At 45.2% G+C, this 25,790-nt stretch overlaps 1 long non-coding RNA gene across 2 annotated transcripts in view; it reads left to right on the top strand.

The window, feature by feature from the left end:
- The window catches only part of LOC134729001 (uncharacterized), a 143,038-nt gene that overhangs the window by 1,486 nt on the left and 115,762 nt on the right, over positions 1 to 25,790 (top strand). The gene's annotated exons all lie outside the window — the stretch shown is intronic.

Here is a 25,790-nt window from a genome sequence, read left to right as displayed (position 1 = left end):
GGCAGGTTTGCAAGGGAACAAGATTCCAGTTTGGGACACGTTGCTGTGTCCGCAAAATGTAGGTAGAGGTGTCCAAGATGGCAACTGGAAATATAGCATAGAGGACTAGTTGCATGTCAGGTTAGAGGTTTCTCAGGTCAGTTTAGAGTTTTAGGGAAAGCATAGGGACAGGGTACCAGCAAAGCTGCCTGATTAACATCCAGTGACCTTGAAACCATAGCAACCAGAGAAATCTGACTCAACACCATTACCTGTACAACTGCATGTGTACGTCACTGGCCATTGGACTGGCTTCATTTGCCCACATTAGGGAGGACCATCTTTAATGACAGTTAGTTACCGACTACCCGTAGAACACACTGGGTTTCATGCAGTGTCTTGGGTGCTGTGGTATTTACAGGAACGCTAAAGATAGATATAGCTCCTGTTCCCAAAAGAAGGGATTCAGGACAAGCTATTGAGATAGGATATAAAGCCATTATGTGGGTGTGTGTGTGTGTGTGTGTGTGGCTGAGGGTTACCTCTTCCAGGATGGCCCCACATTCCATGTTCATGAAGGCACTGCTTGCATCACACAAAACTCCTTTTCTTCCAACCCCTGCTCTTCTGGGACACTTTTTTGAGATGGTCCCTGACATGGTTAGGATATTTATCCCCACCCAAATCCATGTTGAAATGTAATCACCGATGTGGGAGGCGGGCCTGCTGGGAAGTGTTTGAATCACGGAGGCAGATGCCTCATGAATGGCTTGGGCCATCCCCTTGGTGATAAGTGAGCTCTCGCTTGGAGTTCACATGAAATTTAGTTGTTTAAAAGTATGTGGCACCTCCCCCCACCTTGAGCCTGCTTTCACCATGTGAAGTGCCTGCTCCCCCTTCGCCTTCCACCATGAACGAAAACTCCCTGAGGCTTCACAAGAAGCTGAGCAGATGCTAGCACCAGGCTTCCTGTACAGCCTGCAGAACCATGAGCCAATTAAACTTCTTTTCTTTATAAATTACCCAATCTCAGGTATTTGTATATAGTGATGCAAGAATGGACTAATACAGTCTCTAAAAACCCAAACATACTTTTTCCATGTCTGTCTTCTCTGTATGTTGGATTGCTTTATTTGTGCCCCTGAGGTCTCTGGAGGATCAGAGAGGTTCCCAGAGGACTGAGGTCTTTGACCTCACTGCAGCCACCAGCTGCAGCCCTACACTGTTCACTGCTTCACTCTGGATACCATCAGTGGCACATATGAGCAGGGCAGAGAGAAGATGGCCCTTGACTGAGAATCAGCCCCGCACCCTTCCCTGCGTCTGCCCTCAGAAGCCCTTCCTGCGTCTTCTCTGTGAAGATGCCTGCAGCACAGTAGGCCCTGCCTGCTCCTCTGAGGCTGGTGTAGAGCTGCCCTGCCTACCAGGCTGCAGCTTTGGTCACCCTGCCCAGAAAGCCTTCTCCCTTGGCTCTCACAGACCCTGGCTTGTGGGCTTAGGTTTCTTCATGTCGTTCCTAGGCCTTCTGGGCATCCAGGCAGTCTTGCATACTTGGATTTTCAGCTGAGCTTCCTAGGGGCAGTGATCATGTCTTAGGCATTCTGTGTTACTCAGTGCCTAGCATTTGAAGAAACTAATTCTAGCTGGGTGTGGTGGCTCACGCCTATAATCCCAGCACTTTGGGAGGCCAAGGCGGGAGGATCGCTTGAGCCCAGAAGTTCAAGAGCAGCCTGGGCGTGGTGGCACGCGTCTGTGGTCCCAGCCACTCAGGAAGCTGAGGCAGGAGGATTGCTTGAGCCATCACTGCAGATGGAGGCTGCAGTGAGCCGTGATCATGCCGCTGAACTCCAGCCTGGGTAACAGAGCGAGACACTGTTGCATCTCAGACTTGTTTCTGACTTTATGCCGCCTTTCTTTAACTGCTGTCTTTCTCCAGCTTTGTGGTGTGCTTACGGGCCCTCCTCTGTCTGTGTCACTAGCTCCCCCAGGTGCTCAGCCCCTCCTCCTCACCTCTCCTGGCCCAGGGCTACCTGGATTGGGTAGTGACTTCCTTTCAGGCATCCCTGAGGCCTCCCCGAAAACTAGATGTTCATCACATCTACTCCTCCCAACTTTCCTCACTTCCTTTCCATGAAAATGTCATGAAACACGCATTTTGTACTGAATTTGTATCTATTTATTCATGCACCAGACTCCTTCCACTACAAATTTGCCTGCGGAGTTGGAGTAGAGAGTATGTTAAGTCAGATTACATTTGAATTAATTATCCATATATCAAGAGTGCGGATCACACTCCAGGCACGTATCAAGCACTCAGTAAGTTTAACAAGTGGACCATGATTTGAAGTGAGGTGCCATTCGGTTCTGAGGAGTCTAAGAAAATACCCAAAAGTTAGTATTTTCAGGCCCAAGGGCACCCAGAGAGCTTATTAGACTAAGCCGGGCATCTTGTTTGGCCCCTGTAGAGCTCTGAAAAATGCCGTGAGCCAGTTAGTCCCCAACAGCTGAGAATAATGCCACGAGTGCCTGGAGTACTTTCCCAATGAGATCCAAAAGGTAGAAAGAAATCTGTGAAAGTTTCCAAAACTGAAAATTTCATAGATTATTCTAAAAACTGTGAAAGTTCAAAATAATTCTAAAAATATCTTAATAAAATTTTGTATCCAAGTATTGAAGAAAAATGGAAAACAACACAAAATAATTCATTTTCATATAAATGGAGTGAAATACAATCCCTTTCTTTTTTCCTCCCAAATCCCTAAGTCCAGTGGAGGGGATAAGATGGGACAGAAATAACTTAACCCAAGGTGGTGGGAGAAGCACACCGTAAGAGCATTAGCGAGCAGGATTAGGGGCTTTCAGAGAGGGGAGACGTATTCAATAGAGCAGCAGAGAGCTTGCTGGAAGGGAGGGTGTGGATAATCACCTGCAGCGTGTTCAAGTGCTGACTTTTAGTTCTTGTGCTAAGTTTGGGGTGATTGGTTTTAACAGGCTGGAACAGATGAGCCAGTCAGAAGTGTTTAATTGGAAATAAATGAATGAAAGGTCCATGCACAGAGGCATGCAAGGGTCGCACCAGGGATGAGGGAGTGGGAAGCAGGCAGGGGCTGTGGCTGTGGGAGCTGTCCTTGTTCCCAGGCCTCACTGGGCAGGGGGAGGCAGAGGTCATGCCAGAGCCTGGTGTAGCCAACTCATTGTCATAGTCCCCATCGGTGTGCAGGGAGGGAGGCCAGGACAGGTGAAGACACACCCCACCCTCTCACTTCTCCCCTCCTCTCTCTCACCAGTGGCTCCCATTTTGCTGACCCACTTGAGCCAGAGGGCCAGGAAGCCCAGGGAGCCCAGCGAGGCATCCCTTGATGTCCTGCTCTAGGGAGGAGAAGGGTGAGGAGTGGCTGTCAAGGGGGCCTTAGGTGGAGAATAACTTGGTGTCATGGTGGAATGGGAGATCTGGAATTAGAAGACTTGGGTTTGTGCAGACTCTGTGTGAGTCTCAAAACCTTTAACCTAATGGTTCTGAAACTGGTGATTCTGCCCCCCAGGGGACATTGGTGATGTCTGGAGACATTTTTGGTTGTCACAACTGGGTGGGTGGGGAGGGCTACTGGCATCTAGTGGGTAGAAGCCAGGGATGCCACTATACACCCAACAATGCACAGGACAGCCACACGCAACAGAATCCTCTGGCCCAAAAGATAATAGTGCTGAGGTGGAGAACCCCGGTCTAAACTCACGAAAAGCGGATATGACACAACCTGCCCTGCCCTCTCTGCTGGTTACCAAGAGCATCACAGAAGACAGTGGGCCTGAAAGCCAGAACTGTACCACAGACTTCATGTAGGGAGAATTTCTTGCTCTGGATGGAACTCCACAGTTTGCTGAATGCACTTCACTGCCTCTCCCCCCACACCCTGCCATTGTTGTCTTTCCTGCCCTTTGTGTGGAAAAAGAGACAACCTCCACTGCATCTTTGAAAGAGAGCAGCGCCCTGCTCCAGTGAGCAGGATTCTCTTCCAGGTCACTACTCCATCCTGTGAGACCTGAAGAGATTGCCTTTCTGCATGAACTGGCATCCAAGTTATAACAGAGAACTAATGAGACTGCCTTTAATTTTGTAAAGTTATGACAAAATTCATACAGCACAAAATTTACCATCTTAACATTTTTAAGTGTACAGTTCTAAGACGTTAAATACATTCACATTGTTGTGCAAACATCATCACCATCCACCTACAGAACTTTCATCTTCCCAAACTGATATCTGTTCCAACCGAACTGCTCCTCATTGCCCCTCTCCAGCCCCTGGCAACCACCATTCTACTTTCTGTCTCAATGACTGACTACTCCAGGTGCCTCAAATGTGGAATTATGCAGTATTTGTCCTTTTGCAATTGGCTTATTTCACTTAGCATAATATCCTCAAGGTTCATCCATGTTGTAGCATGTGTCAGAATTGCCTTCCTTTTTAAGGCTGATATTCCATTGTATGAATATTCATGTATTGTATTGTTTATTCATTCATCTGTAGGTGGACACTTTGGATGCTTCCACCTCTTGGCTATTGTGAACAATGCTGCTATTGTAGCAGGACAGCCACAGGCAAAACTCCTCAGACACCAGATTAAAGAAGGAAGAGGTTTATTTGGCTGGGAGCATTGGCAGACTTACATCTTAAGAGCCGAGCTCCCTGAAAAAGGAATTCCTGGCCTTTTTAAGGGCTTACAACTCTAAGGGGTCCACGTGAAAGGGTCGTGATAGATCAAGCAAGCGTGGGCAATGTGACTGGGGGCTACATGCATCAGCTAACAGAACCAAAAGTTTTACAGTACTTTCTCATACAATGTCTGGAATTTACAGATAACACAAGTAGTTTTGGTCAGGGGTTAATATTATTATTATTATTTTAACCACCAGGGCCAGGTGGTAGCGCCAAGGTCATCTAGCTATTTATCTTACTTCTGTTTCTTTCCAACTTTTTGCTTTCTCCTTTTTCTCCTGTCTTATAAACTAGGGAAATGGGGATGGGGGGTATGGAAAAGATGAGAAGGTCAGCAGGAGAAGTAGTGGTCTAATTCCATACTATTAACATGGGTGTGCAAATATGTCTTTGAGACCCTGCTTTCAGTTCTTTTGGGTATATAACCCTGGATTAGTTTATTCTCACACTGCTATAAAGAACTGCCTGAGACTGGGTAATTTATAAAGAAAATAGATTTAATTGACTCACAGTTCTGCAGGCTGTACAGAAGGCATGGCTATGGGGCGGGGGGGGCCTCACAAAACTTACAATCATGGCAGAAGGGTGAAGGGGAAGCAAGCACGTCTTCACATGGTGGCAGGAGAGAGAGAGAGAAGGGGGAGGTGCTACACACTTTTAAACAACCAGATCTCGTGAGAACTCACTATCACAAGAACAACAAGGGGGAAATACAACCCCATGAGTCAATCACCTCCCACCAGGCCCCTCCTCCAACATGTGGGGATTACAGTTTTACATGAGATTTGGGTAGAGACACAGAGCCAAACCGTATCATACCCAGAAGTGGAATTCTTCGATCATATGGTAATTCTATTTTTAATTTTTTGAGGAGCCTCCATATTATTTTCTATAGAGCCTGCACCATTTTATATTGCTACCAACCATATACGAGGTTCCCCTTTCTCCACATCCTCACCAACACTTGTTATGTTTTGTTTTTTCAGTAGTAGCCATCCTAATAGGTGTGAGATGATATCTCATTATGGTTTTGATTTGTATTTCCATAATGATTAGTGATGTTGAGCATCTTTTCATATGCTTTTTGGCCACTTGTACATCCTCTTTGGAGGAATGTCTATTCAAGTCCTTTGCCTATTTTTAAATTGGGTTATTTGTTTTTTCTTCCTGCTGTTGTTGTATTGTAGTAATTCTTTATATATTCTGGATATTAATTCCTTATCAGATATATGATCTACAAATATTTTCTCTCCTATTCTGTAGGTTGCCTTTCAGTCTGTTAATTATATCCTTTGATTCACAGAAATTTTAAATTTTGATGTAGTCCAATTTATCTATTTTTACTTTTGTTACCTGTGCTTTTGGTGTCAAATCCAAGAAATCATTGCCAAATCCAATGTCATGAGGCTCTTCCCCTATGTTTCCTTCTAAGAGTTTTACAGTTTTAGCTCCCATATTTAGGTCTTTGGTTCATTTTGAGTTGATTTTTGTGTATGGTATAGGGTAAGGGTCCAACTTCATTCTTTTGCATTGCATATCCAATTTTCACAGCACCATTTGTTGAAGAGACTGTCCTTTCCCCATTGATTGGTCTTGGCACCTTTTTCAAAAATCATTTGACATTTTGTTTCTGGGCTCTCTATTCTATTACATTGGTCTATATATCTGTCTTTATCCCAATACCACACTGTTTTGATGTCTGTAGTATGTTTTGAAATCAGGAAGTGTGAGTCCTCCAACTTTGGTCTTCTTTTCCAAGACTGTTGTGGCTATTCAGCATCCCTTTAGATTCCATATGAATTTTAAGGTGGAGTTTTCCTCTGCAAAAACTGCCATTAGAATTTTGGTATGAATTGCATTAAATCTATAGGTCACATTGGGTAGCATGAACACCTTAACTATTAAGCCTTCCAAACTCATGAACACAGGATGTATTTCCATTTAGTTGTCTTTAATTTTTTTCAGCAACATTTTGTAGTTTCCAGTGTACAAGTCTTTTGCCTCCTTGGTTAAGTTTATTCCTGATAATTTTATTCTTTTTATGCTGTTGTAAATGGAATTGTTTTCTTAATTTCCCTTTTGGATTCTTCATTTTTAGTGTAAGAAACACAACTGATTTTGTGGGTTGATTTGGTATCCGCAACTTTGCTGAACTCATTGATTAGTTCTAACAGGATTTGTTTTATGTGTTTGTGTGTGTGTGTGTGTGTGTGTGTGTGTGTGTAATCTTATCATCTGCAAATGGAAACAATTTTACGTCTTCCTTTCCAATTTGGATACCTTGATTTCTTTTTCTTGTTTAATTGTTCTGTGTAGGACTTCCAGTGCTATGTTGAATAAAAGTGGCAAAATAAGCATCTTTACCTCATTTCTAATCCTAGAGGAAAAACTTTCAGTCTTTCACCATTAAGTATGATGTTAGTTGTTGGCTGTTTATGTACAACCCTCATTATATTGGGGTGGTTTCCTTCTAATCCTAGTTTATTGGGTGTTTTTTTTTATCATGAAAATATGTTGAATTTTAGCAAATGCCTTTTATGCACCAATTGAGATTATCATGGGGTTGTTTTCCTTCATTCTGTTAATATAGTGTGTTACAGTGATTGATTTTTGTATGTTGAACCATTCTTGCATTCCAAGAATAAATCCCATTTGGTCATGGGGTATAATCCTTTTAATGTGCCGTTGAATTCTGTTTGCTAGTATTTTATTGAGGCTCGTTGCACTGATATTCATCAGAGATATTGGTCTGCAGTTTTCTTTCTTTATAATGTCTTTGTCTGAGTTTAGTATCATGCTAGCTTCATAGAATGAGCTACGAAGTGTTCCCTCCTCTTCAATTTTGTGGAAGAGTTTGAGGAGGGTTGGTGTAAATTCCTTAAATGTTTGGTAGAATTCACCAATGATGCCATCTAAGCCTGAGTTTTTCATTGTTGTGAGGCTTTTGATTACTGATTCAATGAGGCTGCCTTCTTAGAATGAATGTTATAAATTTTATGGCCAAACAAATTTCCTTTTTGAGGAATAGTTCTTTACTTTGGAAGGTGATATACCTTTTATAACTATGTGCTTTTCTCAGATTTTTAGAGTATCTTTTTGGAATAATAAGTTTTGATGACTTTATTGCCCTAGTTTGTTGCTATTACTTCACTTCATTGCCAGTTTGCTTTCTTTTTCTAGACAGAGTCTTGCTCTGTCACCCAGGCTGGATTGCAGTGGCATGATCTCAGCTCACTATAGCCTCTGCCTCCTGGGTTCAAGTGATTCTTTTGCCTCAGCCTCCTGAGTAGCTGGAATTACAGCTGGAATTACAGGCATGCACCATTACGCCTGGCTAATTTTTGTATTTTTAGCAGAGATGGGGTTCTGCCATGTTGGCCAGGCTGGTCTCGAACTCCTGGGCTCAAGCAATCCACCTGCCTCAGCCTCCCAAAGTGCTAGGATTACAGGCATGAGCCCTGTGTTCGGTGCTGCTGTCTTCTTAAACAGAAGTAAACCCAGACATTAGTCTCTACCTTATGCAACTTGACACACATTACTCTTGGCTCTTGTAGATATCAAATCCAGACTTGAAGATGAAAATTCCTACAATTTCAGGTATGTAACAGCATGTGCTACAGGCTTGTAAATGAGTTCTAACTCACAGTAAATTAGCTTATGACTAACAACAGATGGGTCCAGTCCCAAAACCTACATTCTAATGGGGGAAGACAAACTGTAAATTTGTAAACAGTTGAGAAAGATCATTTCAGACAGTGATATGCTATGAAAACAGAAACAGGTGGGTAATGGTTTGGCCTATGCTGTCTATTACGCTAGCCACTTGCCACATAGACATTTACTTTTAAATTAGTGAAAATGAGAGATTCTGTTCCAAGATGGCTGAATAGGGACAGCTCTGGTCTGCAGCTCCTAGTGTGATCAATGCAGAAGATGGTGATTTCTGCATTTCCAACTGAGGTACCTGGTTCATCTCATTGGGACTGGTTGGACAGTGGGTGCAGCCCATGGAGGGCGAGCTGAAGCAGGGTGGGGCATCACCTCACTGGGGAAACACAAGGGGTCAGGGGATTTCCCTTTCCTAGCCAAGGGAAGCCGTGACAGACTGTACCTGGAAAATCGGGAGACTCCCACCCAAATACTGCACTTTTCCAATGGTCTTAGCAAACGGCACACCAGGAGGTTATATCCCATGCCTGGCTTGGCAGGTCCCAAGCCCACGGAGCCTTGCTCACTGCTAGCACAGCAGTCTGACATTGATCTGCGAGGCAGCAGCCTGGTAGTGGGAGGGGTGTCTGCCATTGCTGAGGCTTGAGTAGGTAAACAAAGTAGGTAAACAAAGCTTCCCTTGAGTAGTGAAGCTCAAACTGGGAGGAGCCCACCACAGCTCTGCAAGGCCTGCTGCCTCTGTAGACCCCACCTCTGGGGGGGCAGGGCATAGCTGAACAAAAGGCAGCAGAAACTTCTGCAGACTTAAACGTCCCTGTCTGACAGCTCTCAAGAGAGCAGTGGTTCTCCCAGCACGGTGTTTGAGCTCTGAGAACAGACAGACTGCCTCCTCAAGTGGGTCCCTGACACCCATGTAGCCTAACTGGGAGACACCTCCCAGTAGGGGCCGACTGACACCTCATACAGGAGGTTGCCCCTCTGGGATGAAGCTTCCAGAGGAAGGATCAGGCAGCAATATTTGCTGTTCTGCAGTATTTGCTGTTCTGCAGCCTATGCTGGTGAAACCCAGGCAAACAGAGTCTGGAGTGGACCTCCAGCAAACTCCAACAGACCTGCACCTGAGGGACCTGACTCTTAGAAGGAAAACTAACAAACAGAAAGGCATAGCATCAACATCAACAAAAAGGACGTCCACACCAAAACCCCATCTGTAGGTCACCAGCATCAAAGACCAAAGGCAGATAAAACCACAAAGATGGGGAGAAACCAGAGCAGAAAAGCTGAAAATTCTAAAACCAGAGCACCTCTTCTCCTTCAAAGGATCACAGCTCCTCACCAGCAATGGAACAAAGCTGGACAGAGAATGACTTTGACGAGCTGACAGAAGTAGGCTTCAGAAAGTCTGTAATAACAAACTTCTCCAAGCTAAAACAGGATGTTCGAACCCATTGCAAGGAAGCTAAAAACCTTGGAAAAAGATTAGATGAATGGCTAACTAGAATAAGCAGTGTAGAGAAGACCTTAAATAACCTGATGGAGCTGAAAACCATGGCATGAGAACTACATGACACATACCTAAGCTTCAATAGCCGATTAGATCAAGTGGAAGAAAGGGTATCAGTGATTGAAGATCAAATTAATGAAATAACGTGAGAGGAGAAGTTTAGAGAAAAAGAGTAAAAAGAAATGAACAGAGCCTCCAAGAAATTTGGGACTATGTGAAAAGACCAAATCTACATTTGATTGGTGTACCTGAAAGTGACAGGGAGAATGGAACCAAGTTGGAAAACACTCTTCAGGATATTATCCAGGAGAACTTCCCCAACCTAGCAAGGCAGGCCAACATTCAAATTCAGGAAATACAGAGAACACCACAAAGATACTCCTTGAGAAGAGCAACCCCAAGACATATAATTGTCAGATTCATCAAGGTTGAAATGAAGGAAAAAATGTTAAGGGCAGCCAGAGAGAAAGGTCGGATTACCCATAAAGGGAAGCCCATCAGACTAACAGTGGATCTCTTGGCAGAAACCCTACAAGCCAGAAGACAGTGGGGGCCAATATTCAACATTCTTGAAGGAAAGAATTTTCAACCCAGAATTTCATATCCAGCCAAACTAAGCTTCATAAGTGAAGAAGAAATACAATCCTTTACAGACAAGCAAATGCTGAGAGATTTTGTCACCACCAGGCCTGCCTTACAAGAGCTGCTGAAGGAAGCACTAAACGTGGAAAGGAACAACCGGTACCAGCCACTGCAAAAACATGCCAAATTGTAAAGACCATCGATGCTAGCAAGAAACTGCATCAACTAACAGGCAAAATAACCAGCTAACATCATAATGACAGGATCAAATTCACACATAACAATATTAACATTAAATGTAAATGGGCTAAATGCCCCAATTAAAAGACACAGACTGGCAAATTGGATAAAGAGTCAAGACCCATCAGTGTGCTGTATTCAGGAGACCCATCTCACGTGCAGAGACACACATAGACTCAAAATAAAGGGAAGGAGGAAGATCTACCAAGCAAACGGAAAGCAAAAAAAAAGCAGAGGTTGCAATCCTCGTCTCTGATAAAACAGATTTGAAACCAACAAAGATCGAAAGAGACAAAGAAGGCCATTACATAATAGTAAAGGGATCAATTCAATTCAACAAGAAGAGCTATCCTAAATATATATATGCACCCAATACAGTAGCACTCAGATTCATAAAGCAAGTCCTTAGAGACCTACAAAGAGACTTAGACTCCCACACAATAATAATGGGAGACTTTAACACCCCACTGTCAATATTAGACAGATCAATGAGACAGAAGGTTAACAACGATATCCAGGACTTGAACTCAGCTCTGCACCAAGCAGACCTAATAGACATCTACAGAACTCTCCCCTCAAATCAACAGAATATACATTTTTCTCAGCACCACATCCCACTTATTCCAAAACTGACCACATAGTTGGAAGTAAAGCACTCCTCAGCAAATGTAAAAGAACAGAAATCACAACAAACTGTTTCTCAGACCACAGTGCAATCAAATTAGAACTCAGGATTAAGAAATTCACTCAAAACCACACAACTACATGGAAACTGAACAACCTGCTCCTGAATGACTACTGGGTAAATAACAAAATGAAGGCAGAAATAAAGATGTTCTTTGAAACCAATGAGAACAAAGACACAATGTACCAGAATCTCTGGGACACATTTAAAGCAGTGTGTAGAGGGAAGTTTTTAACACTAAATTCCCACAAAAGAAAGCAGGAAAGATCTAAAATCAACACCCTAACATCTCAATTAAAAGAACTAGAGAAGCAAGAGCAAACTTCAAAAGCTAGCAGAAGGCAAGAAATAACTAAGATCAGAGCAGAACTGAAGTAGATGGAGACACAAAAAAACCTTCAAAAAATCAATGAACCCAGGAGCTGGTTTTTTGAAAAGATCAACAAAATTGATAGACCACTAGCAAGACTAATAAAGAAGAAAAGAGAGAAGAATCAAATAGATGCAATACAAAATGATAAAGGGGATATCACCACAGATCCCACAGAAATACAAACTACCATCAGAGAATAAACTAGAAAATCTAGAAGAAATGGATAAATTCCTGGACACATACACCCTCCCAAGACCAAACCAGGAAGAAGTTGAATCTCTGAATAGACCAATAACAGGCTCTGAAATTGAGGCAATAATTAATAGCCTACCAACCAAAAAAAGTCCAGGACCAGATAGATTCACAGCTGAATTCTACCAGAGGTACAAAGAGGAGCTGGTACCATTCCTTCTGAAACGATTCCAATCAATAGAAAAAGAGGGAATCCTCCCTAAATCATTTTATGAGGCCAACATCATCCTGATACCAAAGCCTGGCAGAGACACAACAAAAAAGGCAATTTTAGACCAATATCCCTGATGAACATCGATGTGAAAATTCTCAGTAAAATACTGGCAAACTGAATCCAGCAGCACATCAAGAAGCTTATCCACCATGATCAAGTCAGCTTCATCCCTGGGATGCAAGGCTGGTTCAACATATGCAAATCAATATATGCAATCCATCACATAAACAGAACCAATGACAAAAACCACATGATTATCTCAATAGATGCAGAAAAGGCCTTTGACAAAATCCAACAACCATTCATCCTAAAAACTCTCAATAAATTAGGTATTGATGGAATGTATCTCAAAATAATAAGAGCTATTTATGACAAACCCACAGCCAATATCATACTGAACGGGCAAAAACTGGAAGCATTCCCTTTGAAAAGTGGCACAAGACAGGGATGCCCTCTCTCCCCTCTCCTATTCAACACATTGTTGGAAGTTCTGGCCAGGGCAATCAGGCAAGAGAAAGAAATAAAGGGTATTCAACTAGGAAAAGAGGAAGTCAAATTGTCCCTGTTTGCAGATGACATGATTGTATATTTAGAAAACCCCACTGTTCTCAGCCCAAAATCTCCTTAAGCTGATAAGCAACTTCAGCAAAGTCTCAGGATACAAAATCAGTGTGCAAAAACCACAAGCATTCCTATACACCATTAACACACAAACAGAGAGCCAAATCATGAGTGAACTCCCATTCACAACTGCTACAAAGAGAATAAAATACCTAGGAATCCAACTTAAAAAGGATGTGAAGGACCTCTTCAAGGAGAACTACAAACCACTGCTCAACGAAATAAAAGAGGACACAAACAAATGGAAGAACATTCTATGCTCATGGATAGGAAGAATCAATATCATGAAAATGGCCATACTGCCCAAGGTAATTTATAGATTCAATGCCATCCCCATCAAGCTACCGATGACTTTCTTCACAGAATTGGAAAAAACTACTTTAAAGTTCATATGGAACCAAAAAAGAGCCCACATTGTCAAGACAATCCTAAGCAAAAAGAACAAATCTGGAGGCATCACGCTACCTGACTTCAAGCTATACTATAAGGCTACAGTAACCAAAACAGCATGGTACTGGTACTAAAACAGAGAGATAGACCAATGGAACAGAACAGAGGCCTCAGAAATAACACCACACATCTACAACCATCTGATCTTTGACAAACCTACAAAAACAAGAAATGGGGAAAGGATTCCCTATTTAATAAATGGTGCTGGGAAAACTAGCTAGCCATATGTAAAAAGCTGAAACTGGATCCCTTCCTTACACATTATACAAAAGTTAATTCGAGATGGATTAAAGACTTAAATGTTAGACCTAAAACCATAAAAACCCTAGAAGCAAACCTAGGTAATACCATTCAGGACATAGGCATGTGCAATTTCACGACTAAAACACCAAAAGCAATGGCAACAAAACCAAAATAGACAAATGGGATCTAATTAAACTAAAGAGCTTCTGCACAGCAAAAGAAACTACCATCAGAGTGAACAGGCCACCTACAGAATGGGAGAAAATTTTTGCAATCTACCCATCTGACAAAGGGCTCATATCCAGAATCTACAAAGAACTTAAACAAATTTACAAGAAAAAAAACAACCCCATCAAAAAGTGGGCAAAGGATATGAACAGACACTTCTCAAAAGAAGACATTTATGCAGCCAACAGACATGAAAAAATGTTCATCGTCACTGGTCATCAGACAAATGCAAATCAAAACCACAGTGAGACAGCATCTCACACCAGTTAGAATGGCAGTCATTAAAAAGTCGGGAAACAACAGATGCTGGAAAGGATGTGGAGAAACAGGAACGCTTTTACACTGTTGGTGGAGTGTAAACTAGTTCAACCATTGTGGAAGACAGTGTGGCAATTCCTCAAAGAGCTAGAACTAGAAATACCATTTGGCCCAGAGATACTATTACTGGGTATATACCCAAAGGATTATAAATCATGCTACTGTAAAGACACATGCACACATATGTTTATTGCGGCACTATTCACAATAACGAAAACTTGGAACAACCCAAATGTCCATCAGTGATAGACTGGATTAAGAAACTGGCGCATATACACCATGGAATACTATGCAGCCATAAAAAAGGATGAGTTCATGTCCTTTGCAGGGACATGGTTAAAGCTGGAAACCATCATTCTGAGCAAACTATCACAAGGGCAGAAAACCAAACACCGCATGTTCTCACTCATAGGTGGGAATTGAACAATGAGAACACTTGGACACAGGGTGGGGAACATCACAAACCAGGGCCTGTCATGGGGTGGAGGGCAGGGGGAGGGATAGCATTAGGAGAAATACCTAATGTAAATGACGAGTTAATGGGTGCAGCAAACCCACATGGCACATGTATACCTATGTAACAAACCTGTACATTGTGCACATATACCCTAGAACTTATGTATAATAAAAAATGAAATAAAATGTAAAATTCCATGTTTAATTAACACTAGCCGTATTTCGAGTGCTTATGGCCACATGTGGCGAGTTGACAGCATAGACACAGAAGAGTCTTATTGTCACAGAAAATTCTATGGACAAAGCTGGATTAGACTCTATGGGGTGCCTGCTAGAGGGTGTTGGCTATATTAGCTACGATGGTCAGGGAAGGTTGCTCTGAGAAGGTAAATTTGAACTGGGACCTGACAAGGGAGTCAGCCATGTGAGACACTGGGAGAGAGCACTGGCACCTGAGGACCAGCTGGTGCAAAGGCCCTGGGGCATAGATGACATCTAACTTAGGCCATCAAAGGAATGCTCTGGCTAATGGGTGTGGGCGGATGTATATGAAGGTGGGATGGGATGGGGTGGGCAGAGGAAGCAGGGATGCTAGTTTTCAGCTTTCATTAGTGGTCTTGGCTGGACATAAATTTGACTTGGGCTATTTTCTCTGCTACACATTGCTGCTCCTATTGTCCTGGATGATTTTGTGTTCTCATTCTGCTACCGAGACGATACCAACCAGCGTGATACTACTGTGTTCAAAAACTGCTGTTTGAATCAGCTTTGCTACAGAGAGGAAGAACCTGTTACAGTTGTGGGCTTTTTCTGCTTTTTTCAAAACTTAACTGACTCCAAAAGTAAAATATGTACTGCACAAACCTTAGCAAGTGCAGGTAAACAAGAGAAAGGAAAGTTAAAAAAATTTATAATCCCATCTCCTAAAGGCAATTATTGTTCTCATTTTGTGTATATGTTTCCACTTTTTTGTATGCATTTTTAAATTTGTTTTTTGTTTTGTTTTTGAGACAGTCTTGCTCTGTCGCCCAGGCTGGAGTGGAGTGGCGTGATCTTGGCTCATTGCAAAGGCTCCTGGGTTCAAGCAATTCTAGTGTCTCAGCCTCCTGAGTAGCTGGAATTACAGGCGTGCACCACCACGCCCGGCTAATTTTTTGTGTTTTTAGTACAGATGGGGTTTCACCATGTTGGCCAGGCTGGCAGGCTGGTCTTGAACTGCTGACCTCAAGTGATCCACCCACCTCAGCCTCCCAAAGTGCTGGGATTACAAGTGTGAGCCACCATGCCCAGCCTGTATGCATTTTTTTCATTGACACATATGTAATTATACTAAACCTAGTTTTGCATCTGAGTTTCACTCAACCTACTGTGAGCAAGTGGTGGCACCCTTAACTCACTGCCATGGACCTTATGGAAGCTTCTACCTGGGAAACTGCTTTTTTGTTTCATCTTCCTCCCTCATAGCATCATCCTAGTTACCCTTTTGGTGTACCCAGTTGGAGGATCAATAGTTGTTTTAAATGATCCCATATCTCTGATGATTTCTTACCTGATTCCCTTCTCTAATGAATTCTGCCTGTGGTTACCAGTTACTGTCCTCTACATGGGCTGGATCATGCCACATCCCTCCTCAGGCACCTTCAATAGCACTGATATGGTTTGGTTCTGTGTCCATACCCAAATCTCATCTTGAGTTGTAATCCCCACATGTTGAGGGAGGGACCTGGTGGGAGGTGATTGGATCGTGGGGGCAGCTTCCCCCATGCTGTTCTCGTGATACTGAGGGAGTTCTCATGAGATCTGATGGTTTTAAAAGTGGCAGTTTTGTGGCAGTTTTTCCTGTGCTCTTTCTTCTGCTTTGCTGTGGCAAGACATGCTTTGCTTCCCTTTTGCCTTCTGTCGCGATTGTAAGTTTCCTGAGGCCTTCCCAGCTATGTGGAACTGTGAGTCAATTAAACCTCTTTTGTTTATAAATTACCCACTCTCAGGTAGTGTCTTTATAGCAGTGTGAAAATGGACTAATACACAGAATTGGTACTGGAAGTGGGGCACTGCTATAAACATAATCTGAGGCTGGCTGCAGTGGCTCACGCCTGTAATCCTAGCACTTTGGGAGGGCAAGGTGGATGGATTCCCTGAGCTCAGGAGTTTGAGACCAGCCTGGGCAACATGGTGAGACCCCGTCTCTACTAAAAATACAAAAAAAAAAATTAGCTGGGGGTGGTGGCCCATGCCTGTAACCCCAGCTACTTGGGAGGCTGAGGCATGAGAATCGCTTGAACCTGGGAGGTGGAGGTTACGGTGCGCCAAGATTGCACCACTGCACTCCAGCCTGGGTGACAGAGTGAGACTCTGTCTCAAAAAAAAAAAAAAAAAAGAAAAAAAGAATAGCTTGAAAATGTGTAAGTGACTTTGGAACTGAGTAATGGGCAGAGGTTAGAACAATTTGGAGGGCTCAGAAGAAGACAGGAAGATGTGGGAAAGTTTGGAACTTCCTAGAGACTTGTTGAATGGTTTTGACCAAAATGTTGATAGTGATATGGACAGTGAAGTCCAGGCTGAGGTGGTCTCAGATGAAGAACAGGAACCTGTTGGGAACTGGAGTAAAGGTCACTCAGGCTATGCTTTAGCGAAGAGACTGGTGGCATTTTGCCCCTGCCTTAAAGATCTGTGGAACTTTGAACTTTGAGAGAGATGATTTAGGATATCTGGTGGAAGAAATTTCTAAGCAGCAAAGTATTCAAGATGTGACCTGGCTTATTCTGAAAGTGTTCAGTTATATGCATTCAGAAATAGATGGTTTGAAATGGGAACTTATGTTTAAAAGGGAAGCAGAGCATAAAGGTTTGGAAAATTTGCAGCCTGACCATGTAGAAAAGAAAAACCCATTTTCTGGGGAGGAATTCAAGCCAGCTGCAGAAATTTGTGTAAGCAATGAGGAGCTGAAAGTTAGTAGCCAATACAATGAAGAAGATGTCTCCAGGGCTTGTCAGAGACCTTCATGGCAGCCCCTCCCATCAAAGCCTGGAGACCTAGGATGGAAAAATGGTTTCCTGGGCTGGGCACAGGGCTCTGCTGCTCTGTGCAGCCTCAGGAGTTGGTGTCCTGTGTCCCAACAACCACTGCATCTCCGGCCATGGCTAGAAGGGACCAAGGTGCAGCTCGGGCCATGGCCTCAGAGGTTGCAAGCCCAAGCCTTGGCAGCTTCCACATGGTGTTAGGCCTTTGGGTGTGCAGAAGACAAGAGTTGAGCTTTGGGAGCCTCCGCCTAAATTTCAGAGGATTTGAAATGTCTGGATGTCCAGGCAGAAGTCTGCAGAGGGCTGGAGCCCTCATGGAGAACCTCTATTAGGGCAATGCAGAGGGGAAATGTGGGGTTGGAGCCCCCACACAGAGTCCCCACTGGGGCACTGCCTCATGGAGCTATGAGAAGACAGCCACTGTCCTTCAGGCTCCAAAATGGTAGATTCACTGATGGCTTGCACTATGCACCTGGAAAAGCTGCAGGCACTCAATGCCAGCCTGTGAAAGCAGCCATGGGGGCTGTACCCTGTAAAGCCACAGGAGTGGAGCTGCCCAAGGCCTTGGGAGCCCACTCCTTGCATGAGCATGCCCTGGATATGACACATGGAGTCAAAGAAGGTCATTCTGGAGCTTTAAGATTTAATAAGTGCTCTGCCTGATTTTGGACTTGCAAGGGGCCTGTGGCCCCTTTGTTTTGGTGAATTTCTCCTATTTGGAATGGGAACATTTACCCAATGCCTTTACCCCCATTGTATCTTGGAAGCAGCTAAATTGTGTTTGATCTTACAGGCTCATGAAGGCAAGGCAGAAGGGACTTGCCTTATTTCAGATGAGACTTTGGACTTGGACTTTTGAGTTAATGCTGGAATGAGTTAATACTTTTGGGGAACTGTTGGGAAGACATGATTGGTTTTGAAATGTGAAGAGGACATGAGATTTGGGAGGGGCCGGGGTGGAATGACATGGTTTGGCTCTGTGTCCCCACCCAAATCTCATCTCAAATTGTAATCTCCATGTGTTGAGGGAAGGACCTGGTGGGAGGTCGTTGGATCATGGGGACAGTTTCCCCCATGCTGTTCTCATGATAGTGAGGGAGCTCTCATGAGATCTGATGGTTTAAAACTGGTAGTTTTTCCTGCATGCTCTCTTTCTCCTGCTTCACATGGTAAGAAATGCCTTGCTTCCCCTCCGCCTTCTGCCATGATTGTAAGTTTCCTGAGGCCTCCCCAGCCATGTTGAACTGTGAGTCAATTAAACCTCTTTTGTTTATACATTACCCAGTCTCAGGTAGTGTCTTTATAGCAGTGTGAAACTGACTAAGACAGCACAAATAAGATGCATCCAGCTCTTCAGCAGGCCAGCAGGACCCTCTGAGCTCCGACTTTGCTTCCACTCCCTCTGCATCCCGCAAGGCCCCTCGTCCTCCCTGGCATCCCCAGCCCCCATGGGCCTGCCTCTGCTCTTGCCTGCCTCTGCACTGGCCTTTCCCAACTTCCTCACCTACTGAAGTTCCACCCCATTCCAAATGCCTCTGTCAGTCTTCCTGTTGGAATCATTCCCTCCTCTGGATTCCAAGGACAGCATCTCTGCACTTCTGGGAAGTGTTTTCTCTGTCCTCTCCTGAATTCTTGCAGGCTGCTTGCCTGTGTACAACCCTCACCTCCTGCTCCATTGTGCTGAGACGACCACGTCAGCCCAGTGTGCACAGCCAGGCTATGTTCACACCCACCTCCTCCACTTCCTAGTCCCCTTTGCAAGGAAGTGACTGAAACTGCATGCCACAGTTCCTGCATCTGCAAGGTGGGCGAATGATTGTGCCGCCTTTGTAGACTGCTATGAGAATGAAAGGAAAAGACGTGATTCGTTATGAATCTCCCTTTTCATGAATCTATAATCCCTTTGGGGGCAGGAATGATGGAATATTCATCTTGGTGCCTCCATCTGCACCCCCAACCTAGCACAGCACCTGGTGTACAGTAGTCACTCAATAAACGATTGTGGCGCTGGGCTGTCAGTTAAGGTTGTGCACTCCTTGTGTGACGAGCCCTTCCTGTATTTCCACAGGACCTGGGATATTTTAGGTACTCAGTAAATATGTTTTGAATCAAACATGGATGTATGCTTCCCTGGAAATTGAAAACATGCCCTCATTTTTTTCTCACAGGTCAGGATACTGTGGCCAGGTGCTAATTCATGCTGGCTTCTTTGCCCTGAAGGAGCAAAGAAAAGTGGCATGAAGACAAAAAGGGGCCATATGCCCAGCAGATTTCACTGAGACACTTGGCATCTATAATTATTCACTGTTTGCAGGGAAAAGACGGCATTATAATTTATGCGCTTGGCATTCTCATTCTTGTCGTGCTGAAAACCTTCTGCCCAGCAGCACACAATGTCCACATGCTGCAGGGACTGATTTCTTTCTCCCTCTCTTCCTTCCTTCCTTTTCTCCCTCTCCCCTCTCTGTTCTCTCCTTTCCCCACTTCCCCTCCCCCTTTCCACTTCCCCCCTCTCCTCTCCCTTTCTTTCTAATAATGCAGAACTCTCAAAAGGCCAGTTTAAAATGACTTTCAAATGAGCTCCTAGAATTATTAAGATCCTGCATGATGCATTACAGAAAATATCTTTTATCTGCAGTTGGCTACACCCAGAAAATGTAACCTCATCTCAAAAATTGTCTAAAGCCATGATCTGTATCCATGCAAGAGGGGAGGAGGTCATGAAAGCAAACGAGATGCCATCCCTTAGGGCTCAATATTCTACACCCTACAGAACAGGCCAAGCCTGTCGTGGCGCTAAATAAATGAGGTTATTTTGGACCCAAACTATGATTAGTTCTTCTGGATGTTGCTGAAGACTGTAAAATATTCAGCACACCCACGTTCAGACTTGTACACTGAATAATTTGTAGCCATTACGAATCTGTATTAAATCAATTATTTAGGCATTTATTAAGCACCTACAATGTGCTTAATGATTAGCTAGGAGCTGTGAGGACTGTAGCAGTCTGAGATGATTCCGTTTACATGGTGGCTGGGAGAATAACTTATGTAAAGGAAACAAGTAAAGGACTTTATATAAGTTGGTGGTGCAGACCCCTAGTGCTCAGGCATGGTCCCTGGTACACTGTCGGTGCTCAATGATTGCTCATGGCATGAATGAATCCGCGGCACTTGCCCTTTACACAGCACCACCGTGTGGCTGTCTCATTTCAGGAAGTCAACAGGGCAGGTGGGTTTGTTGCTAGGGCTGCCTTAAGAAAGTCCCACGGATGGGGGCTGAAACAGCAGATGTTTATTGTCTGACAGCTCTGGAGGCTGGAAGTCCAAGATCGAGGCATTGGCAGGGCTGGCTCCTTCTGAAGGCAGTGACAGGGTCTGCTCTGGGCCTCTCTCTGTGGCTTGTAGATGACATCTTCTCCCGTGTTTCTTCACATCATCTTCCCTCAATGCCTGTCTGTTTCCATGTCCAATTTTCCCCTTTTTGTAGGGACACCAATCATATCACACTAGGGCCCATCCTAATGACCTCACTTTACCTTGATGACCTCTGTAAAGACCCTATGCCCAAATATGGTCACATTTTCAGGTTCTGGGGGTTAGGACTGCAACAGATCTTTTTTGGGGGAACACAACTCAACCCATAACAGCAGGGGCGGTTACTTGTGCTGTGGGGTCCAGGAAAGTGAAAAGCTTGTCTAGGGTTGCATGACTAGGCTGAGCCCACATTGGAGTCTTTTGGGGGTAGCCTGTGCTTTCCCCACTGTCTCCTGGGGCCCCTCCACAAGGACTAGCCAAAGGGACCACAAGTGCAGAGTGGAGGTGCAGAGCAAAGGCCAGCCGTGCCAGGAGGGAGCAGGAGCCACTGGGAGGAGACCCCCAGTGGGACCCCAGTGGGACCCACGTGGCACTCAAGATCCTTTCCAGACTCATGTCGAAATCGAGATTGCTGGACCAGTTTCTTCCAAGGATGAAATCCTTTGTGATCAGGTTCTAAAATTAGGGTTAGCATTTGCGGGTGAGGAATTCCAGGATCCCAGATACCCGGTGTGGGCTCCAGGTGGGCTTGTGCCCTTGGCCTTCCCAGCTAAGTGGCTCTGCTGGAGGTGGTGGACTATAGTGGAGCTCTCAAAGGGGCTGATGTGATCTGGGGGTTGAGGGAGAAGAACTGAGCAGTTTAGGTTTTTTACAGGGGGAAAAAGGGGGAGGGAGATTGACTGGGAGTCCAAAGGTGGGGTTGGGGGAGTAGTATATTGAGAAAATCAGTCAGTCCTGAGTCTTTGGTGCTGGAAGTCTTGGAAAAGTTCGAAGTCATGAATTTGGGCTGCGGAGAGAGGTTTCCTGGAGCAGAGAAAATAGAAGGCAGAAGGGACTTCTCATGCACGACGAAAGCCCTGGGGAGAAATGAATCCTGAGCTGTCTTTCTAGGAAGGTGGGTCAGGCTAAGGGAGAGCTCGGTGTGTCCCCAGCGTCCAGGTTGGCGTATGGACCTCTTGGGAGAGGTCCCACCCAGTGGGCCAGGAGCACCTCCTGCCCATCAAAGTGTGGGTGCCCCAGGTGGGAGCCTCAGAGTTCCTGCTTCCCCCTGCTCTGTCCTCTCTCCCACCCGCAGATGTGAGGGGGGATGCAAGCAGAAGGGGATGACGGATTGCAGCTTCTTGCAAAGTGCTTGTGACCTGTTAGGAAAGCAGCAGTTTGGAGGCAGGCAGTGTTCCGAGCAGCCTTTGGTAAAGCGCTCACCTGGAGAAGAGCATCAGCTTCCCAGCTGGGTCCCAGCCAGGCCCCTGCATCCGTTAGGCTCAGGACCAAGCATCTCATGGGTCTCCACAAAAGTCAGGGGCCAAAACAAAAACAAAAACAAAAACAAGCCACATATGGGGTTAGTTGATTTTATGTCGATTTCTTTAATTGGTTAAATTGAGTATTAACATAAAGCTATCTTGAAAACAATCACTGGGTTCAATTTTCCTACTTTGCAAGGATTCCTGAGAATAGTGTCACCCTTAAACTTGAGCATTTGGGGGTCTCGGCCCAGGGCTCTGTGCCTTTGAGGGTCCCACTCTGGTCTGCCTCCTCCAGCAGAACCACTTAGCTGGGAGGGCCAAGGGCACGAGCCCACCTGAAGCCCACACCAGGTGTCTGGGATCCTGGGATTCCTCACCCTCAAACCCTAAGCCTTTTTCTAAGGACTGTGCAGGCCTCTTCCCTGGGTCTCCCCTGTGGGCAGACCACACTGCTGGAATGTTCATCCTGGACCTGAAGTGGGGTGGGGTTGGGAGAGTTGATTAAGGGGCAGGGTGGATGGAGCTCGGACATGAGGGCCGAGATGCCCATAGCCATGCATGTGAGGCCTTTACAGATGTGGGATCAGCCTCCGTGTGTACCTTTATCCCAGCCTCACGAAGATGAGGAGTGAGTCTGTAGGTGTGCACAGTCATTGTCAACAGATCACAGCCGAGAGTCAATGAAATGTATTACAGCCAAGGAACTTCAGAAAAAAATTAAATTTTTTTTTCCGAATACATATTCTAGCATGGAAGAATGACATTTCAAATGTAGATTGTGGTGTTGACCAACAGAAAGAAATGGAAGTGAAATTAACACAGGTAGAGAGTTTATTTGGGCCACAGTTGAGGACTGTAGTCCAGGAAGCACTCCCAAGTTACCTTGGAAAGTGCTCCAGAGAAGAGAGGCTCGAGCTTTTAAATACAAGAGGACAAATCAGGAAAGGGGCAATTGCAAAATTGTTTTTCAGGAATTCTCATCGGTTTACAGAAATAACATTGATGAGTGATTGTCTATATGTTGTTGAACTACAGGGCACGGGTTATGGTGTCCAGTGTGTGGCATTGTTAGGTTCATCCATAGCTACTGGTACCAGTCAGCCTAGAGCCCACACAGCAAGCGGCCTCAGGAGATTTCTTTTCTCAGGTGGGGCAGTGAGATGTGACAGCTGTCTCATTCCAGTGCCTCTCTAGGCCTGATCATTTAAAGGGGGCTCGCCTTCCTCAGATAAAAAGTTTCTTTTCTTTGTAGTGGGTACATTTCAACGTGCTGGGTCTGATGCATACTGGGGCTTCTCAAACTCTGAATCCTGCAGCTTCTGAAGTGGCCACCATGCCCTCCCCAGAATCCACTTCTCTTTCCTTCAATTCCACTGTGCCCAGCAGCCAGCACCACCCCTTGAAAACCCAAATCTTAGCTGAGCCCGGTGGCTTACGCCTGTAATCCCAGCACTTTGAGATGCCAAGGCAGGCAGATCGCCTGAGGTCAGGAGTTCAAGACCAGCCTGGCTGACATAGCAAAATCCTGTCTCTACTTAAAAATACAAAAATACAAAAATTAGCATGGTGGTGGGTGCCTGTAGTCCCAGCTACACAAGAGGCTGAGGCAGGAGGCTTGCTTGAACCTGGGAGGTAGAGGTTGCAGTGAGCCGAGATTGCGCCACTGCACTCCAGCCTGGGTGACAGAGCGAGACTCCATGTCAGAAAAAAAACCCCGAAACCAAAAAAAACCAAAAAATGAAAACTCCAAAATCTTATGGTATTACTGCCCTCCTGAAATCCCTTTGTAGCTCGCCACGGCCCTCAGGATGAAGTTCCACCCCTGGCTCGGCTCTCCAGGCCCTTGGCCATCTGGTTTCCACTGACTTCAGCTTCATCTCTTCCCCTCCCCGCCCAGCCTTAGTTACGTCGCTTGCAGCGCTCCTTGGGTTTCCACAGCTGCACCCCTGCTGGAGGCCTCCCGTCACCCCACGTCCCCTTGCGTCCCCCCGCGTCCCCCCGCCTCAGCCCACTCTGGCTGCTTGCTTCTCTAACACCTGACTCAGGCTTTTCCTGGGTTCCCTTAGCCCTGTTCTTCCCTTTTCCCTGTTACCAACTGTCCCTGTGGGCAGGGATGACTCTTCTCCACCCACCTGTGACCTGTGGAGGGCACAGCTGTGTCTGAATCATCTCCCTGCCCTGGGCACAGCTTGGAGCACACTCAGAAGTGGGCCTTCAGTGCTGAGGATGGAAGTCTAAAAAAAATGCATGAATTCTAACCCAGCCCGGTTGCTAGAAGACTAGAAACTAGCCTTAAAAATGATCTCACAAGAGTTTCCTTTGGGAGGGAATGGCCTTGCATAGAGCCCCGTGCTGGTTATGGGAGGAACCCTCACTGTCACGCTGGGCCACACGGTGTGGAACCTGTCCCCCAGGTGGAGCCTGTGTTGTCTTCTGTGTCTGGTGCGGCTCCGAGGAGCACTGAGTGACCTGAAAGCCCCGAGCATGCTGTGCACTCGCCTTCTTTCCTTTCATGCCACATCTCTGCGGATTTGATTCTCAAAGAAATAGCCCAAGGCTGCTGCATGTGAATCTCAACTGCAGTCTGTTTCCCATGCGGAAAGAGGGACGTGGGAAAATCAACCTGCACCTCTGGGAAAATGCTATTTTCTGGGGAGCTAATCTGCTCAGCTTCAGGAGCAGCAAGGGTAACTTGGAGGATGAATCTGCCCCGAAATACAGCAAAGTCACTCTTACCGGGAAAGTGGGAAGAAGATTAATCTGAATAGTAAGAAGTCAGAATTATGGATTATTATCGTCCAAGAAAATGCATGCTCATTAATTGTAAGTTCATAACACAGACAGTGATGACCACTAGATTCACAAATAATCATCCAGCAGGCCTCCTTAGAGATGAAGTTTAAGGAAAACACAATGATTTACTATTCATACTTGGAAGGTATGTGTGGCAGGTTTCACTTTCCAAGGTGGCCAAAATAAGGCCTCCCATCCTGCATGCTCTTTTTTACAATGTGGCAATGATAGTCCTCCTGTTGAGAGGTAGGACTATGTTCCCTTCCTTGAAACCGGGCTGGCCTGTGAGTTTGGTAAAACTTACACGACTGACAAGACTAGGCCGTAAAAGGCAATACACCTTCTGCCCACCTCTCTCAGGACGCTGGGCCTCAGAACACAGCCGCCATGCTAGGAGGAAGCCCAGTCCATGCACAGAGGCCAGCACTCCCAGCTGGGATCCCAGCCAACAGGCAACACCAATGCCGGCTGTGTGAGTGAGGAAGGCTTCAGATGACTCAAACACAAGCCACTGACTGCAACTGGATGAAAGACCCAGATAAGCTGAGCCTAGTTAGTCCCCAGGGCTGGGGGAAATAGTCGTCCAATGCTTGTTACAAAACACTCATGGCTGTCTTAAGCCACTTGGTTCTGGGGTGATTTATTAGCCAGCAAGAAGTAAC

This window comes from Pan paniscus, chromosome 15 (genome assembly GCF_029289425.2).
Source record: "Pan paniscus chromosome 15, NHGRI_mPanPan1-v2.0_pri, whole genome shotgun sequence".
Taxonomy (NCBI): Eukaryota; Metazoa; Chordata; class Mammalia; order Primates; family Hominidae; genus Pan; species Pan paniscus.
This window is presented reverse-complemented; position numbering and strand designations above follow the sequence as displayed.